General features: G+C 46.2%; 1 protein-coding gene across 1 annotated transcript in view; it reads right to left on the bottom strand.

Annotated features, from left to right (window-relative positions):
* Nucleotides 1-19,853, bottom strand: part of LOC137332839 (interferon-inducible GTPase 5-like) — a 380,546-nt gene that overhangs the window by 36,058 nt on the left and 324,635 nt on the right. The window lies entirely within an intron of this gene.

The raw sequence follows: 19,853 nt of genomic DNA, 5'->3' as shown, positions 1-19,853 counted from the left end.
GTTCTATATGAAGGGTGTTCTGTATGAAGGTTGTTCTATATGAGGGGTGTTCTATATGAGGGGTGTTCTATATGAGGGGTGTTCTATATGAAGGGTGTTCTGTATGAAGGTTGTTCTATATGAAGGGTGTTCTATATGAGGGGTGTTCTATATGAGGGGTGTTCTATATGAAGGGTGTTCTGTATGAAGGGTGTTCTATATGAAGGGTGTTCTATATGAGGGGTGTTCTATATGAGGGGTGTTCTACATGAAGGGTGTTCTATATGAGGGGTGTTCTATATGAGGGGTGTTCGATATGAAGGGTGTTCCATATGAGGGGTGTTCTACATGAAGGGTGTTCTATATGAGGGGTGTTCTATATGAGGGGTGTTCTACATGAAGGGTGTTCTATATGAGGGGTGTTCTATATGAGGGGTGTTCTACATGAAGGGTGTTCTATATGAAGGGTGTTCTATATGAGGGGTGTTCTATATGAGGGGTGTTCTACATGAAGGGTGTTCTATATGAGGGGTGTTCTACATGAAGGGTGTTCTATATGAGGGGTGTTCTACATGAAGGGTGTTCTATATGAGGGGTGTTCTATATGAGGGGTGTTCTATATGAGGGGTGTTCTACATGAAGGGTGTTCTATATGAGGGGTGTTCTATATGAGGGGTGTTCCATATGAGGGGTGTCCTATATGAAGGGTGTTCTGTATGAAGGGTGTTCTGTATGAAGGGTGTTCTATATGAAGGGTGTTCTACATGAAGGGTGTTCTATATGAGGGGTGTTCTATATGAGGGGTGTTCTATATGAGGGGTGTTCTATATGAAGGGTGTTCTATATGAAGGGTGTTCTGTGTGAAGGGTGTTCTCTATGAAGGGTGTTCTGTGTGAAGGGTGATCTATATGAGGGGTGTTCTACATGAAGGGTGTTCTATATGAGGGGTGTTCTACATGAAGGGTGTTCTATATGTGGGGTGTTCTACATGAAGGGTGTTCTATATGAGGGGTGTTCTATATGAAGGGTGTTCTATATGAAGGGTCTTCTATATGAGGGGTGTTCTACATGAAGGGTGTTCCATATGAGGGGTGTTCTACATGAAGGGTGTTCTATATGAGGGGTGTTCTACATGAAGGGTGTTCTGTCTGAGGGGTGTTCTACATGAAGGGTGTTCTATATGAGGGGTGTTCTATATGATGGGTGTTCTATATGAGGGGTGTTCTACATGAAGGGTGTTCTATATGAGGGGTGTTCTGTATGAAGGGTGTTCTATGTGAAGGGTGTTCTATATGAGGGGTGTTCTATATGAGGGGTGTTCTATATGAAGGGTGTTCTATATGAGGGGTGTTCTATATGAGGGGTGTTCTACATAAAGGGTGTTCGATATGAAGGGTGTTCTACATGAGGGGTGTTCGATATGAAGGGTGTTCTGTATGAAGGGTGTTCTATATGAGGGGTGTTCTACATGAGGGGTGTTCTCTATGAGGGGTGTTCTGTATGAAGGGTGTTCTATATGAGGGGTGTTCTATATGATGGGTGTCCTATATGAAGGGTGTTCGATATGAAGGGTGTTCTATATGAGGGGTGTTCTATATGAGGGGTGTCCTATATGAGGGGTGTTCTATATGAGGGGTGTTCTGTATGAAGGGTGTTCTATATGAGGGGTGTTCTATATGAGGGGTGTTCTATATGAAGGGTGCTCTATATGAAGGGTGTTCTATATGAGGGGTGTTCTATATGAAGGGAGCTCTATATGAAGGGTGTTCTATATGAGGGGTGTTCTCTATGAGGGGTGTCCTATATGAGGGGTGTTCTATATGAGGGGTGTTCTATATGAGGGGTGTTCTATATGAAGGTTGTTCTCTATGAAGGGTGTCCTATATGAGGGGTGTCCTATATGAGGGGTGTTCTATATGAGGGGTGTCCTATATGAGGGGTGTCCTATATGAGGGGTGTTCTATATGAGGGGTGTTCTATATGAGGGGTGTTCTATATGAAGGTTGTTCTATATGAAGGGTGTTCTATATGAGGGGTGTCCTATATGAGGGGTGTCCTATATGAGGGGTGTTCTATATGAGGGGTGTCCTATATGAGGGGTGTCCTATATGAGGGGTGTTCTATATGAGGGGTGTTCTATATGAGGGGTGTCCTATATGAGGGTTGTTCTATCTGAAGGGTGTCCTATATGAGGGGTGTCCTATATGAGGGGTGTCCTATATGAGGGGTGTCCTATATGAGGGGTGTTCTATATGAGGGGTGTCCTATATGAGGGGTGTTCTATACGAGGGTTGTTCTATATGAAGGGTGTCCTATATGATGGGTCTCCTATATGAGGGGTGTCCTATATGAGGGGTGTCCTATGTGAGGGGTGTCCTATATGAGGGTTGTTCTATATGAGGGGTGTCCTATATGAGGGGTGTCCTATATGAGGGGTGTCCTATATGAGGGGTGTCCTATATGAGGGGTGTCCTATATGAGGGGTGTCCTATATGAGGGTTGTTCTATATGAGGGGTGTCCTATATGAGGGGTGTTCTCTATGAGGGGTGTTCTATATGAGGGCTGTCCTATATGAGGGGTGTTCTATATGAAGGGTGTTTATATGAGGGGTTTTCTATCTGAAGGATGTTCTATATGAGGGGTGTCCGATATAAAGGCTGTTCTATATGAGGGGTGTCCTATATGAGGGGTGTTCTATATGAGGGGTGTCCTATATGAGGGGTGTTCTATATGAGGGCTGTCCTATATGAGGGGTGTCCTATATGAGGGGTGTCCTATATGAGGGGTGTTCTATATGAGGGGTGTCCTATATGAGGGGTGTTCTATATGAAGGGTGTTTATATGAGGGGTTTTCTATATGAAGGATGTTCTCTATGAGGGGTGTCCGATATGAGGGGTGTTCTATATGAGGTGTGTCCTATATGAGGGGTGTCCTATATGAGGGGTGTTCTATATGAGGGGTGTTCTATATGAGGGGTGTCCTATATGAGGGGTGTCCTATATGAGGGGTGTTCTATATGAGGGGTGTTCTATATGAGGGGTGTTCTATATGAGGGGTGTTCTATATGAGGGGTTTTCCATATGAAGGGTGTTCTGTATGAGGGGTGTTCTATATGAGGGGTGTTCTATCTGAAGGGTGTCCTGTTTGAGGGGTGCTCTGGATGAAGGGTGTTCTATATGAGGGGTGTCCGATATAAAGGGTGTTCTATATGAGGGGTGTCCTATATGAGGGGTGTTCTATATGAGGGGTGTCCTATATGAGGGGTGTTCTATATGAGGGCTGTCCTATATGAGGGGTGTTCTATATGAGGGGTGTTCTATATGAGGGGTGTTCTACATGAGGGGTGCTCTATATGAAGGGTGTTCTATATGAGGGGTGTTCTATATGAGGGGTGTTCTATATGAAGGGTGTTCTTTCTGAGGGGTGTTCTTTCTGAGGGGTGTTCTATATGAGGGGTGTTCTATATCAGGGGTTTTCCTTATGAAGGGTGTTCTGTATGAGGGGTGTTCTATATGAAGGGTGTTCTATATGAGGGGTGTTCTATATGAGGGGTGGTATTATGAGGGGTGTTCTATATGAGGGGTGTTCTATATGAAGGGTGTTCTATATGAAGGGTGTTCTGTATGAGGGGTGTTCTATATGAAGGGTGTTCTGTCTGAAGGGTGTTCTATATGAGGGGTGTTCTATATGAAGGGTGTTCTGTATGAAGGGTGTTCTATATGAGGGGTGTTCTATATGAAGGGTGTTCTGTATGAAGGGTGTTCTATATGAGGGGTGTTCTATATGAGGGGTGTTCTATATGAGGGGTGTTCTATATGAGGGGTGTTCTGTATGAAGGGTGTTCTGTATGAGGGGTGTCCTTTCTGAGGGGTGCTCTACATGCGGGGTGTTCGAAATGGGTGAGATCCTGAATGAATATTTCACATCGGTATTTACGGTTGAGAAAGGCATGGATGTTAGGGAACTTGGGGAAATAAATAGTGATGTCTTGAGGAGTGTACATATTACAGAGAGGGAGGTGCTGGAAGTCTTAACGCGCATCAAGGTAGATAAATCTCCGGGACCTGATGAAATGTATCCCAGGACGTTATGGGAGGTTAGGGAGGAAATTGCGGGTCCCCTAGCAGAGATATTTGAATCATCCACCGCTACAGGTGAGGTGCCTGAAGATTGGAGGGTAGCAAATGTTGTGCCTTTGTTTAAGAAGGGCGGCAGGGAAAAGCCTGGGAACTACAGACCAGTGAGCCTGACATCTGTAGTGGGTAAGTTGTTAGAGGGTATTCTGAGGGACAGAATCTACAGGCATTTGGAGAGGCAGGGACTAATTAGGAACAGTCAGCATGGTTTTGTGAGAGGAAAATCATGTCTCACGAATTTGATTGAGTTTTTTGAAGGGGTAACCAAGAAGATAGATGAGGGCTGTGCAGTAGACGTGGTCTACATGGACTTCAGCAAAGCATTTGACAAGGTACCGCATGGTAGGTTGTTACATAAGGTTAAATCTCATGGGATCCAAGGTGAGGTAGCCAATTGGATACAAAATTGGCTTGACGACAGAAGACAGAGGGTGGTTGTCGAGGGTTGTTTTTCAAACTGGATGCCTGTGTCCAGCGGTGTGCCTCAGGGATCGGTGCTGGGTCCGCTGTTATTTGTTATTTATATTAATGATTTGGATGAGAATTTAGGAGGCATGGTTAGTAAGTTTGCAGATGACACCAAGATTGGTGGCATTGTGGACAGTGAAGAAGGTTATCTAGGATTGCAACGGGATCTTGATAAATTGGGCCAGTGGGCCGATGAATGGCAGATGGAGTTTAATTTAGATAAATGTGAGGTGATGCATTTTGGTAGATCGAATCGGGCCAGGACCTACTCCGTTAATGGTAGGGCGTTGGGGAGAGTTATAGAACAAAGAGATCTAGGAGTACAGATTCATAGCTCCTTGAAAGTGGAGTCACAGGTGGATAGGGTGGTGAAGAAGGCATTCAGCATGCTTGGTTTCATTGGTCAGAACATTGAATGCAGGAGTTGGGATGTCTTGTTGAAGTTGTACAGGGCATTGGTGAGGCCACACTTGGAGTACTGTGTACAGTTCTGGTCACCCTATTATAGAAAGGATATTATTAAACTAGAAAGAGTGCAGAAAAGATTTACTAGGATGCTACCGGGACTTGATGGTTTGACTTACAGGGAGAGGTTAGACAGACTGGGACTTTATTCCCTGGAGAGTAGGAGGTTAAGGGGTGATCTTATAGAAGTCTATAAAATAATGAGGGGCATAGATAAGGTCGATAGTCAAAATCTTTTCCCAAAGGTAGGGGAGTCTATAACGAGGGGGCACAGATTTAAGGTGAGAGGGGAGAGATACAAAAGGGTCCAGAGGGGCAATTTTTTTCACTCAAAGGGTGGTGAGTGTCTGGAACGAGCTGCCAGAGGCAGTAGTAGAGGCGGGTACAATTTTGTCTTTTAAAAAGCATTTGGACAGTTACATGGGGAAGATGGGTATCGAGGGATATGGGCCAAGTGCAGGCAATTGGGACTAGCTTAGTGGTATAAACTGGGCGACATGGACATGTTGGGCCGAAGGGCCTGTTTCCATGTTGTAACTTCTATGATTCTATGATTCTATGATTCTATGAGGGGTGTTCTCTGTGATGGGTGTTCTATATGAGGGGTGTTTTATTTGAGGGGTGTTCTATATGAGGGGTGTTCTATATGAAGGGTGTTCTATATGAGGGGTGTCCTACATGAGGGGCGTTCTATTTGAGGGGTGTGCTTTCTTTGGGGTGTTCTTTCTTTGGGGTGTTCTATATGAGGGGTTCTCTATATGAGGGGTGTTCTATATGAGGGGTGTCCTATATGAAGGGTGTTCTATATGAAGGGTGTTCTATGTGAGGGGTGTTCTATATGAAGGGTGTTCTATATGAGGGGTGTTCTATATGAAGGGTGTTCTATATGAAGGGTGTTCTATATGAAGGGTGTTCTGTATGAGGGGTGTTCTATATGAAGGGTGTTCTGTATGAGGGGTGTTCTATATGAGGGGTGTTCTATATGAAGGGTGTTCTATATGAGGGGTGTTCTACATGAGGGGTGTTCTATATGAAGGGTGTTCTGTATGAAGGGTGTTCTATATGAGGGGTGTTCTTTTTTGAGGGGTGTTCTATATGAGGGGTGTCCTACATGAGGGGTGTTCTATATGAGGGGTGTTCTATATGAAGGGTGTTCTGTATGAGGGGTGTTCTATATGAGGGGTGTTCTATATGAAGGGTGTTCTATATGAGGGGTGTTCTACATGAGGGGTGTTCTATATGAAGGGTGTTCTGTATGAAGGGTGTTCTATATGAGGGGTGTTCTTTTTTGAGGGGTGTTCTATATGAGGGGTGTCCTACACGAGGGGTGTTCTATATGAGGGGCGTTCTATTTGAGGGGTGTACTTTCTTTGGGGTGTTCTATATGAGGGGTGTTCTATATGAGGGGTGTCCTATATGAGGTGTGTCCTATATGAAGGGTCTTCTATATGAAGGGTCTTCTATATGAAGGGTGGTATTATGAGGGGTGTTCTGTATGAGGGGTGTTATTGTGAGGGGTGTTCTGTATGAGGGGTGGTATTATGAGGGGTGTTCTGAATGAGGGGTGTTATTATGAGGGGTGTTCTGTATGAGGGGTGTTGTATATGAGGGGTGTTCTTTCTGAGGGGTGGTATTATGAGGGGTGTTCTGTATGAGGGGTGTTCTTTATGAGGGGTGTTCTTATGAGGGGTGTTCTGTATGAGGGGTGTTCTTTCTGAGGGGTGTTCTATATGAGTGGTGTTCTTTCTGAGGGGTGGTATTATGAGGGGTGTTCTGTATGATGGGTGTTCTATATGAGGGGTGGTATTATGAGGGGTGTTCTGTATGAGGGGTGTTCTATCTGAAGGGTGTCCTGTTTGAGGGGTGCTCTGGATGAAGGGTGTTCTATATGAGGGGTGTCATTTATGTGAAGAATCTATATGAGGATTAAGGTGTTGACAGCAGGAGTACTTCACTGATAGTTCGCCTCCTACAAGGAACCAGTGCAGGTCAGGACCAAGAAATGGAACAGCAAACTGGGTGTAGTTATCAAAATTACAAAATCACTCTCGCCTTCGAGTCAGAAGGTTGTGGGTTCAAGTCCCACTCCAGAGACACGAACACAGAATCCAGACTGGCAGTCCAGTGCAGTAATCACCCAGCAACAGGAAGAACTTGTATTTGCGTGGAACCTTTAACTGAAGAATGTCCTAATCAGGTAACTGTATCATGAGCTACTCTCTCCAGCCTGAGTGTTCAGACTGTTCCTGCAGTGACCTGCCCTCCCTGCAGTGTGTTGACCTTGTACATGCTCAAGGGTCAGTTCGAGTCAAATACAACAGGTCAGCTCCAGGTCTGGTAAAAGCCTGTGACTGGAGGCTGACTATTTGGGATGGTAGGCAAGAATTCACAAGCTGCTGCAGCATTTAAAGAGCTGCAGTTGATGAAGCGACAGGGAATATCATTTTTACATACAAGCATATGAAATTGACAGGCAGGAAAAGACCAGCTAGTCCATCAAGCCTGCCCCACACCATTGATGGCTGGCGCATCATGACTAAATATTAAATTCCTCTCCCCTCTCTGCAACCATGTAATCTCTTGGGAGCAGAAAAAAAATCCCAGGAGTAGAATTCCAGGGCCAATAAGGAAAAAAACACACTGGAAAATTCCTCTCCGACTCAGGATTAACGCCCTCTTGAATAAGCCCACATCTTCCCTCAGTGCCTCCCTCGGCATTCTCCGAAGGACTGTAATCATAAACTGACTCACGGCAGCTTGCCTAAAATTGTGTCTGCTGAAAACTTCTGAAAATCATGGAGAAACAAAATGGAGGCATGTACAGATATGGGTCATAGAAGGTACAGCAGCACTGATTGGCTGAGAATGGATTATGTTCTGGTCATATGGTGCCCCATGGAGTTGGGGTTTTATAAAGAACTGCCTTAAGGGGGATGAACAGAGCAGGAGCAGCAGTCTGAACACAGGATCAGACAACTTGAACACACGTGGTCACCTGCTCTCCAAAGGATTGGGGTAATATCCATCTTTTGTACCTGCGTGTATCTTTTGTTACTGTGTGTAACCCATTGTCCTTGACTATTAAAATTGCTGATTGCTACTTTATTGGATGTCTCCTTGAATCAGTCTACAGGGCCCACAATGCACTCTTCGCTGCCTCCTTACAAGCAGCAACCCCAAATGCCCATCCTAGTCCATCATCGACCTTCCCACCCAGTGCGCCCACTGGGAGTTAATCTTGCCAACCTCCTTCCCGTCCCACTGATCCTGAGGACTCTGCCAGTCGATCAACAATCACCGCCCCTCTCAGCATCTCCCTCCAGAATGTCCGTTCACTTGTGAACAAGGCTCTTGCCACCCACAACCTTATTGTGGATGATTGTTTGACAGAAACTTGTCAGGTGATGACACCTTCCCCCTTACTGAAGCCTCCCCGCCTGGCTATACCTCCCTGTACCTGCCCTGCCCAAACCGTTGTGGTGACGGTGTGCCCCTTATCACCAAATCTCACCTTGGTCTCTCCCCCTACTCATCTGCTACCTTCTCCTCCATTGAGCACCTTGCCTTTTTCCACCCCTTTCGCCTCTCCATTAAAATCCTCGTTCTGTATCGCCCACCTAAGTCTCACTTCACGTTTCTCACCAAGATTTCCTCACTCCTTTCCTCCCTCACCTCTGCACCGAGTGACTTCTCATCCTCGGTGATTTTAACCTCCGTCTCAACTCACCTTGCTCTCTCTCCTCTGAGTTCACGGTCCTCCCTTAACCTCTCCCTCCAAATAACTCGACTACCCATTGGATGGGATATACCAGGATTGGTTGGAGGGATATCAGTGTTGGACAGGATATACCAGGATTGCATGGAAGGGTAGCAGGGTTGGATGGGATGGTAGTCAGGTTATTGGGGAACGTACAGTTGGGTGGGACAGATAAAATCCACTTTATAAACATACATTGAAATTGATAGATTCCTGGAGCATGATGTCACACCCATGATGCTCTGGTAAGAGCAAGTCCTTGTTTTTTTGAATGGTGTTGGACAATGAAGGAATGTTCCTGGAATACTGGGAGAGCCCCCTACTCTTTGTCAAATGGGATCTTTCACACCAATCTAAGCCGGCCGAGCCTCAGTTTAACATCTCGTCCAAAAGTCGGCACCTCAACATTCCCACATGACTGTGCTGAAGTACCAGCCTCGATTATGTGCTCAAATCTGTCGTGGGACTTGAACCCACTCCCCCGAAACTCCGAGGTAAGACTGGCACGAACTGAGGCAAACTGATGTGATTGGAATAGTTAAAAGGGGTATCGGGCACAAGAGAGTAGAGCAAAAAATATTAAACAAATCAATAAAACATTCTCCCAATATCACACCAGTAAAAGAGCAGTTAGTCAAGGGTGGTATTCTAAAGACAAGTGACACTCAGTTCTCAATGTTCGACACAGAGACAGCTGTGGTTTCAGGTTCTATCGTCAGAGTTGCCTTTAAATCGGATCCACTTGCAGTTGCTAATTCCTCAGGAAAGATCCTTGATTTGAGGATTTTGAACACTTCAGACCCTGGGATGAGAGGGAGGTTGAGATCGTGAAGTGACAGCTCCCTGGTAAAGGCTTCTCTTCTGTATAACACAGTCTACCATTGCCACCACTGCCTTAACAGCCAACCTACTCTTTCCTCACTCCATGCTTCCCCTGGTTGGCTAATCATGCTCTTCTTTCTCAGATTCTGGTGCTTCTCTGAGGTGCAACCTGAGCCCCAGTATCATTAGAGATGATTGGCTGTTCCTGTGCTACAAAAGGATCATGGGATTGAAGTGGCTCTCCTCGGATTGAAGCTGGATCCCGGGAGGGAGCTATTGATGGGCTGCATCTCTGGAGCTTGTGCCTGGGTAACCAGGTGCCACCTTCCACATGCCACTGGTGTGGTACTCTGAGGGGGAAGGCTGAAGGCCTGGCATGTGCTGCTGTCCTGAGATATGGCAGCCTCACGCAGGTCAACTCCAGTCACCCCCTCATTCCACTGGGCCCTGGATTTATGTCCCCACCAATCAATAGGATGGCTGATCTAATCGTAAGTATCAGATCCTGAAAGCCCTGAGAGACACCAGCCTGCATACTGGCCACCACCAGAGTCTGGAATCTGGTACGCAGGCTCTTGACTACTCGGCTTATGGTTCTTCACAGGGCTACCATGGCGACAGTTCAGGGGTTCACTAACCTTGTTCTGACCCAAGGCCCCTGACCTTCTCATTTCACACCGAGTGCCTCCCCATGTGCTCCAAGACCTGATCCCTGGATGGAGTGAGGTACTTGATGTCTGGGATTCCTCCTCTGGAGGTTTGCCTCTCGTGGGCATTGTGTTCAAGTATCTCCTTCAACAAGACTTAATGAATTAGGTAAAGGTTGGCAACTGAGCACTGTCACCCAGGTGGCATCAGATAACTGATGTAAGAGAAATGGTGATATCACCCTGTGAAAGTGGAGGAAGGGGCTTTAAAGTTGTGTGAGTAATTGCTGTTCCATACTGTAAGATCCCGAGTCAGTGCCCTCCTTAACCAGAATGCAGTGTGACAACTTAGTTGTGCAACTCTTTTCAGTGGGTGAAGAGTGAACTGGTGCCCTGGGTGCCCGAGGAAGAAAAGGGAGAGTGGCCTGTAATCAGAAAACATGAATGAAGTGCTGACTGTTTCCTGAAAACTGCCAGAGCTAAAGAGGTGTGAAAGAGCAGGCTGTGTAGCACTGGGGACTGGGAGAATCTTTAATGGGCCCGGACACCATCAGTGAGAGGCTCCCTGGGAAGGTGAGAGATGTGTCAGGCATGAATAATGATTACCTTGTGCCAGTGGTAGAGAGAGCCAAGGGGTGTCTGAAGGTATGAGAGAGAGTCCCATGTGACTGTACAGCTGACTATGGGGAAAGTGTGTGTGTGCTGCAGACAGGCTAATGCAGAGAGAGAAGTAGAGGATTCCCTTCCCGTGCCAAACTCCTTGGAGAGGTTGAATTTTTTCCTGATTTTGGAGGATGACCTCTTCACTGCTGGCACTGCATTGCTCTGCTCAGCCTCCTCTTCCAACACCACATTCAATAGTCAAGGGAATTGGGGTTATACCTGAAGAGGAGAAATTTGCAGGGTTATGGGGGAAGAGCAGGGGACTGAGACTAGTTGGATAGCTTTTTCAAAGATCATGTATCTTACCTTGTTAGGATTACAAGTCTGACCAATCAATCCCTTTTCACAAGGATAGAATTTCAATTGAAACTCCCGCTAGTGAGGATAATAATTAAGGCTCCTGCTTGTTTTTTTTTATTCGTTCATGGGATGTGGGCGTCGCTGGCGAGGCCGGCATTTATTGCCCATCCCTAATTGCCCTTGAGAAGGTGGTGGTGAGCCGCCTTCTTGAACCGCTGCAGTCCGTGTGGTGATGGTTCTCCCACAGTGCTGTTAGGAAGGGAGTTCCAGGATTTTGACCCAGCGACGATGAAGGAACGGCGATATATTTCCAAGTCAGGATGGTGTGTGACTTGGAGGGCAACGTGCAGGTGGTGTTATTCCCATGTGCCTGCTGCTCTTGTCCTTCTAGGTGGTAGAGGTCGCGGGTTTGGGAGGTGCTGTTGAAGAAGCCTTGGCGAGTTGCTGCAGTGCATCCTGTGGATGGTACACACTGCAGCCACTGTGCACCGGTGGTGAAGGGAGTGAATGTTTAGGGTGGTGGATGTGGTGCCAATCAAGCGGGCTGCTTTATCTTAGATAGTGTCGAGCTTCTTGAGTGTTGTTGGAGCTGCACTCATCCAAGCAAGTGGAGAGTATTCCATCACACTCCTGACTTGTGCCTTGTAGATGGTGGAAAGGCTTTGGGGAGTCAGGAGGTGAGTCACTCGCCGCAGAATACCCAGCCTCTGACCTGCTCTCGTAGCCACATATGAGTGGTCCAGTTATGTTTCTGGTCAATGGTGACCCCCAGGATGTTGATGGTGGGGGACTGGGTGATGGTAATGCCGTTGAATGTCAAGGGGAGGTGGTTGGACTCTCTCTTGTTGGAGATGGTCATTGCCTGGCACTTGCCTGGCGCGAATGTTACATGCCACTTATGAGCCCAAGCCTGGATGTTGTCCAGGTCTTGCTGCATGCGGGCTCGGACTGCTTCATTATTTGAGGGGTTGCGAATGGAACTGAACACTGCGCAATCATCAGCGAACATCCCCATTTCTGACCTTATGATGGAGGGAAGGTCATTGATGAAGCAACTGAAGATGGTTGGGCCTAGGACACTGCCTTGAGGAACTCCTGCAGCAATGTCCTGGGGCTGAGATGATTGGCCTCCAACAACCACTACCATCTTCTTTTGCGCTAGGTATGACTCCAGCCACTGGAGAGTTTTCCCCGATTCCCATTGACTTCAATTTTACTCGGGCTCCTTGGTGCCACACTCAGTCAAATGGTGCCTTGATGTCAAGGGCAGTCACTCTCACCTCACCTCTGGAATTCAGCTCTTTTGTCCATGTTTGGACCAAGGCTGTAACGAGGTCTGGAGCCGAGTGGTCCTGGCGGAACCCAAACTGAGCATCGGTGAGCAGGTTATTGGTGAGTAAGTGCTGCTTGATAGCACTGTCGACGACACCTTCCATCACTTTGCTGATGATTGAGAGTAGACTGATGGGGCGGTAATTGACCGGATTGGATTTGTGTGGTAAGATGTTGTACAGATCACAGTATTTAGCTCTTCTGGAACATACCGGAGAATGTCAGTGTTCCACATCATCTCTCTGGTGCAATATACCATAGTTTAGGGTTAATTATTTGCTCCTTGACACACAATCCCACTCATGGAATGTATGAGGTGCAGATTTTAATCAGAGGAGACTGATCTGATTAAAGGAACTGCCTTTTGGTTGTGATCACAAGTTAAAAGTGTGGTGAGAAAGCTGAACTCTAACACCGGATACTTTGTCTGAAAGTTGTTGCACACTATGGGGATTGCATTCAGTGCTCTTTGAGAGCCAACAGAAGTGGAAAGGCTGCTGATGACATCAGATGACACACAAGGTATCAACCACACCACTAAACACGGTAGGTCTTCCAAACGGGGCACAGAGATCTGGGAATGACAGAAGAAATATTCCAAAGAGAGGAAGATTTCTGAGACATCCAATTCCAGAGCTGTGTCACCTCCTTCTGGAAGACTTCCTGATAAAATCTAATATCCTGAAGGCACTGCCACTGGCCATCATTCTCAACTCTCAATTTTTATGGGTTCTGTTCCTTTCACACTATCAGAAGGGACAACTACAGTTCCAGTTACTTCGATGTCCATAAATAAAACAAGAAGGTCACGAGGAACAAAAACCGTCCTCCTTTTGTTACTACCGAACAGGAGTGATGTGAGGAGGGAACCCAATTCTACAGACCTGCTGGCTTTCTCAGAGGCAAAAGCCATCAAGAAAGTCTGGAGCTTCAGTCACTGTCTCCAGATACCTTCCAGTCAGTGCCACAGCTACACCATGTCTTAAACTACACACCACATCTGGAAAGTAACCATGTCCAATTCACCTTCTCCTACACTTTCCTGCTCAGTTCTTCCAACACCATCTATGGATGTCTTATCCGCCATTCCTGCTTCAATGTAGCTAATGACAAATAAATACTCAGCACAATCTTCAGGATGAAGCTCAGGGCATTTATTGCATCCATTGTGTGGTGTGTGGATATTGTCTGCTTGAGTTGGCACAGTATTGTCTCAACAGCAATGCCCAGGGTGGAGAATCTGATTCACTACAGCATTTCCCACAAAGCAGTGACATATGATACATTTCTCCAGGGAAAACAACACTGCATTCATATTTAGAATATGATATGGTACAATTACATTGTTCATCAGGTTCACTTGGTCAGATTACCATCAGTCCTGATAATAACAGATAAACATAAGTTTATAATTGATACAGTAACAGTTTGTATTCATATAGCACCTTTAGCAAAGAAAAAATGCCCCTAGGAACAATTATTGATTAACAAGAATTGATACATATGGATATATGTTAATTAAGTTCAATTGATCTGACCGAATCACATTAAAGCATAGTATAGAGTAAAAGTACAATATATCACATCAATAACATCAACCTGTTGTCTATCTCACTGATTATGCAGCACACATGGTTTCAGTAAGTTGATGTAACACATTCCCACACCTCTCCTCCCGCAGTAACTGCTCTTCTGCTGCTGCTTCTTCCATATCATTTTCCTCTCCCTCTTCCCATCCCCAGGGATATCTCAGGTCTCTGTTGTCCAACATACAGCACCTTCATCATCACTGTAGACTGGGGCGATGTCCCCCGGTGATTGATCCAAAGATCAGAATCTTTCAGAACCCTAAAAGCTTATTCCATCACCAGCCTGATCCTTGCATTGTTCTGTTGTCATGCCGATGGTCTTCTGTATGGGGATTGGGGGCAGGGATGAGTATCCGGAGCTGCACTGAGTACCCCCCCGGTCTCATTCAATTATAGTCGACAAGTTTCACTACTTAAAATCAAAGAATCTTGGCTCAGGCAGCAGAACACTAACTGAACTGTCGGAATTTCAGAGGTGCATCGTTTACCATGTAGACATTGATGAAGTATTATAACTCCCTGTGATTAATATACATTGCTGGATTGTGGAGCAGCACCTGTTTTGCACCCTGTATATGGTTGATGATGTCCCACACCTCGGGGAAGGTGGTAATTCTACTGAACTCCAGCTGCCTTTGTTAATCTGCTCCTGGTGGCAGCTGGAACTGAGGTGTCGGCCAGTGCTCTGACACAGAGCTTCAGTCACTTTCCTCAGTGAAGGGATTCGCAAAATTTCACATGTTCCCCCCACCCCGAAGATTTATTGGAGTTATTAAAGAAACCCTGGTGTGACTGTTTTAAAAAAATCTAAGGTCTCTCAAAATGGCTGCAGTCAGACACATGGCCGAGGACCGGCAGATTTGAAATTGCATTCTCAACAACTCGGCAGGCTTCGTGTTTCAGACAGGTTTCTTTAAACAATGCAGCTGCATTCTAGCCCTGAGGCAAGCTATCAACATGGCCGGCCAACACATCAAAATTCGAGCAGGAAGTGATCGCAGGACAAAAGGTGAACCATCAAGGTACATTCGGAACAATGGTAAAGCAGTTCGCGAACAGATCGATACAGGAAATGGCCATTAATGTAAATGGGCCAGAGATGGGGTCCTTTGTCTTAAAGCAGTTATGGAACTCAGAAATACAGGAATTGGCCATTAATGTAAATGGGCCAGAGATGGGGTCCTTTGTCTTACGTTTCGTGCTTAAATCAAACAATGAAGCAAGCTGATGAGGTATGAAAAAAACCTGTTACCAAGAGGGTATAACTGGGGCTGCCCAGTATCTCTCTCTCTCTTCTCTCTTCGCCTGGTGGCCGGGGTCCTGCTGCTCACAAGCTCAGACTTGAGAAGGAAGGCCATCCAGAAAAACCTCGCAAACACAGCAGGAGGCCAGGCCTTTTCATCTGTTTTCACCGGTGAGCATTAATTTTCTGGCCGCCACAAGACAGCTTAGCATTAGTGTAAGGTTGGGGGTTAAAGGGGATATTGCTCAACTTGTGATTTTAGAATTTTCCCTCGATGTGTCCGTTTCTTCCAATCCGATAAGTGTAAGACTGTATTACATCCATAGCGATTTCTTTATCTTCTGTATTATACTGTTTACCTTGTAGTTTTAGTTTTCTTATTAATAAACATTGGTTTTCCTTGTACCAATCCACTGGTCTGTTTGTCTGTCTTTGTTACCACTCGATAAGTCCTCAGCTCAGAATCAGGAAGGGGTAAGCGATTCGCAACCGCACTGCGGGCAGGGCAGCTCAGGAAAACATAACTGGCTGACCTATTATAAGCCCGAGAAACAGTAAAAAAGAAACCCCTTACATCATCAATCAGTGGGCCGCATAATGACTGGCATCGGTGATACCGCCATTGGGTGTCTGGAAGGTAATGGATGCTTTTGTTACTCTGCCTTCTACTGGTAAGGTGGTTGCCATCGGCGACTGCCCCTGTAGGACACTGGAGGGCACACCCCAGTCACAGCGTCTTTGGCCGGTCAGAGTCTCATAAGGGACCGCTCCTCAACGGAGTTGAAGTAGCTGTGTATTGTTGTCCACCATTTGCCCGGAGGTAATTGGTTGTCACAGTGATACAGTCCCCCCACCCTCGTAACTCCCCACCACCATCTCCAAGATCTGTTCTTCCACAGTCAACCACTGATTCATATTACTGAAAATATCCAATGGTTGGAATAATCAGCCAGGCAGAGGAGAGACAAAGCTTTTTGTTGCTGATTTTTTTTACCTGTTTGCAATGAGTTGTTCAGTTTCCTCTCTCTGTATTGACTGTAACACCACCTCTACTGAGAGCAATTTCCACTTCCTGCCTCTTGTTAGACACTACTCCCCAATCCGATAAATACACGGCCCTCGGCATTTTATAAAAAGACATTTACTGCAGATACATTTTCTGTTGTACCTGTTTCATTGCCACTGAATACTTTTATTGGACCCTGAACAAAACTCCTAACTTTTCCGAGTTTGTGGTTTGAAGATATCCAGAAGCTGAAGAGGAGATTGAGACGGTGAGTGGAATTTCCTGTGGGGTTGTAATCGGGCGGTTACGCCTGAAATTATGCCCATTTGTGCACCCATTTTGCCGAAGTCAATTTATATAGAGTTTCATAGGTGGTAATTTTAACTCCCAAGAATGTGTGGGTTGAGGGCGGGTGGGAAGTTAAAGTAGCAGCTTTTCGGAGCAGCTGCACATCCCAACTACAACGCGCCCAAATCCGGGTTTACCCGACGCGTGAGGATGTGCGCGCACAACAGGAACCCGGAAGTCCCGTCCCCACTTAAAGCCGGTGGGCCGATACTTAAAGGGCCAATTCAGGTAATTGAAACCCTGGGTCTGTCCTGTCCCACCGGCAGGACAGACCCACCAGAGGTGGCAGTACAGTGGTGTACAGTCAGGAGGGAGTGGCCCTGGGAATTCTCAACATTGACATCAGGTCAAACATGGGCAAGGAAACCTCCTGCTGATGACCGTCCTCCCTCAGCTGATGAATCAGTCCTCCTCCATGTTGAGCACCACTTGGAGGAAGCACTGAGGGTAGCAATGGCACACAATATACTCTGGGTGGGGGACTTCAATGTCCATCACCAAGAGTGGCTCGGTAGCACCACTACTGACCGAGCCGGCCAAGTCCTGAAGGACATAACCGCCAGACTGGGCCTGTAGCAGCTGTTGACCAAACCAATACGAGGGAAAAACCAACTTGACTTCGTCCTCACCAATCTACCTGTTGCAGATGCATCTGTCCAGGACAGTATTGGTAGGAGTGACCACCGCACAGTCCTTGTGGAGACGAAGTCTCGTCTTCACACTGAGGACACCTTCCAACGTGTTGTGTGGCACTACCACCGTACTAAATGGGATAGATTCATAACAGATCTAGCAGCTCAAAACTGGGCATCCATGAGGCGCTGCGGGTCATCAGCAGCAGCAGAATTGTATTCCAGCACAATCTGTAACCTCATGGCCCAACATGCTTTTAGAGCATAGCGATTCCACAACCAACGGATCAGAGCAAAGCTCTGCAGTCCTGCCACATCCAGTCGTGAATGGTGGTGGACAATTAAACAACGAACGGAATCAATGCTGCCAGAGTCCAGCACGTGAGTGCAAAAGACAAGGCTGAAGCGTTTGCAACCATCTTCAGCCAGAAGTGTCAAGTGGATGATCCATCTCGGCCTCCTCCCGGAATCCCCAACATCACAGAAGCCAGTCTTCAGCCAATTTGATTCACTCCAAGTGATATCAAGAAATGGCTGAGTGCACTGGATATAACAAGGGCAATGGGCCCTGACAACATCCTGACTGTAGTACTGAAGACTTGTGCTCGAGAAGTATCTGCAACTCCAGCCAAACTGTCCCAGTACAGCTACAACACTGGCATCTACCCGACAATGTGGAAAATTGCCCAGGTACGTCGTGTCCACAAAAAGCAGGACAAATCCAATCCAGCCAATTACCGCCCCATCAGTCTACTCTCAATCATCAGCAAAGTGATAGAAGGTCCCGGCATATTGGAAAACTGCTAATGTAACACCCTTATTTAAAAAGGGTAGTAGGCAGAAGGCTGGAAATTATAGACCAGTTAGCCTAACATCTGTGGTGGGTAAAATTTTGGAGTCTATTATTAAGGAGACAGTAGCGGAACATTTGGATAAACATAATTTAATAGGACAAAGTCAGCATGGCTTTACGAAGGGGAAGTCATGTCTGACAAATTTGCTTGAGTTCTTTGAGGATATAACGAACAGGGTGGATAAAGGGGAACCAGTGGACGTAGTGTATTTGGACTTCCAGAAGGCATTCGACAAGGTGCCACATAAAATATTATTGCTCAAGATAAAGAATCACTGGATTGGGGGTAATATTCTGGCATGGGTGGAGGATTGGTTATCTAACAGGAAGCAGAGAGTTGGGATAAATGGTACATTCTCGGACTGGCAACCAGTAGCCAGTGGTGTTCCGCAGGGGTCGGTGCTGGGTCCCCAACTCTTTACAATCTATATTAACGATTTGGAGGAGGGGACCGAGTGTAACATATCAAAGTTTGCAGATGATACAAAGATGGGAGGGAAAGTAGAGAGTGAGGAGGACATAAAAAACCTACAAGGGGATATAGACAGGCTGGGTGAGTGGGAGGAGATTTGGCAGATGCAATACAATATTGGAAAATGTGAGGTTATGCACTTTGGCAGGTAAAATCAGAGAGCAAGTTATTATCTTAATGGCGAGAAACTGGAAAGTACTGCAGTACTAAGGGATCTGGGGGTCCTAGTGCAAGAAAATCAAAAAGTTAGTTTGCAGGTGCAGCAGGTGATCAAGAAGGCCAACGGAATGTTGGCTTTTATTGCTAGGGGGATAGAATATAAAAACAGGGAGGTATTGCTGCAGTTATATAAGGTATTGGTGAGACCGCACCTGGAATACTGCATACAGTTTTGGTCTCCATACTTAAGAAAAGACATACTTGCTCTCGAGGCAGTACAAAGAAGGTTCACTTGGTTAATCCCGGGGATGAGGGGGTGGACATATGAGGAGATGTTGAGTAGATTGGGACTCTACTCATTGGAGTTCAGAAGAATGAGAGGCGATCTAATTGAAACATATAAGATTGTGAAGGGGCTTGATCGGGTGGATGCGGTAAGGATGTTCCCAAGGATGGGTGAAACTAGAACTAGGGGGCATAATCTCAGAATAAGGGGCTGCTCTTTCAAAACTGAGATGAGGAGAAACTTCTTCACTCAGAGGGTGGTGGGTCTGTGGAATTTGCTGCCCCAGGAAGCTGTGGAAGCTACATCATTAAATAAATTTAAAACAGAAATTGACAGTTTCCAAGAAGTAAAGGGAATTAGGGGTTACGGGGAGCGGGCAGGAAATTGGACATGAATTTAGATTTGAGGTTAGGATCAGATCAGCCATGATCTTATTGAATGGCGGAGCAGGCTCGAGGGGCCGATTGGCCTACTCCTGCTCCTATTTCTTATGTTCTTATATTCTAAGGTGTCGTCGACAGTGCTATCAAGCGGCACTTAGTCACCAATAACCTGCTCACCAATGCTCAGTTTGGGTTCCGCCAGGATCACTCGGCTCCAGACCTCGTTACAACTTTGGTCCAAACACGGACAAAAGAGCTGAATTCCAGAGGTGAGGTGAGAGTGACTGCTCTTGACATCAATGCAGTATTTG

The sequence above is a fragment of the Heptranchias perlo genome, chromosome 15 (assembly GCF_035084215.1).
Source record: "Heptranchias perlo isolate sHepPer1 chromosome 15, sHepPer1.hap1, whole genome shotgun sequence".
Classification (NCBI taxonomy): domain Eukaryota; kingdom Metazoa; phylum Chordata; class Chondrichthyes; order Hexanchiformes; family Hexanchidae; genus Heptranchias; species Heptranchias perlo.
This window is presented reverse-complemented; position numbering and strand designations above follow the sequence as displayed.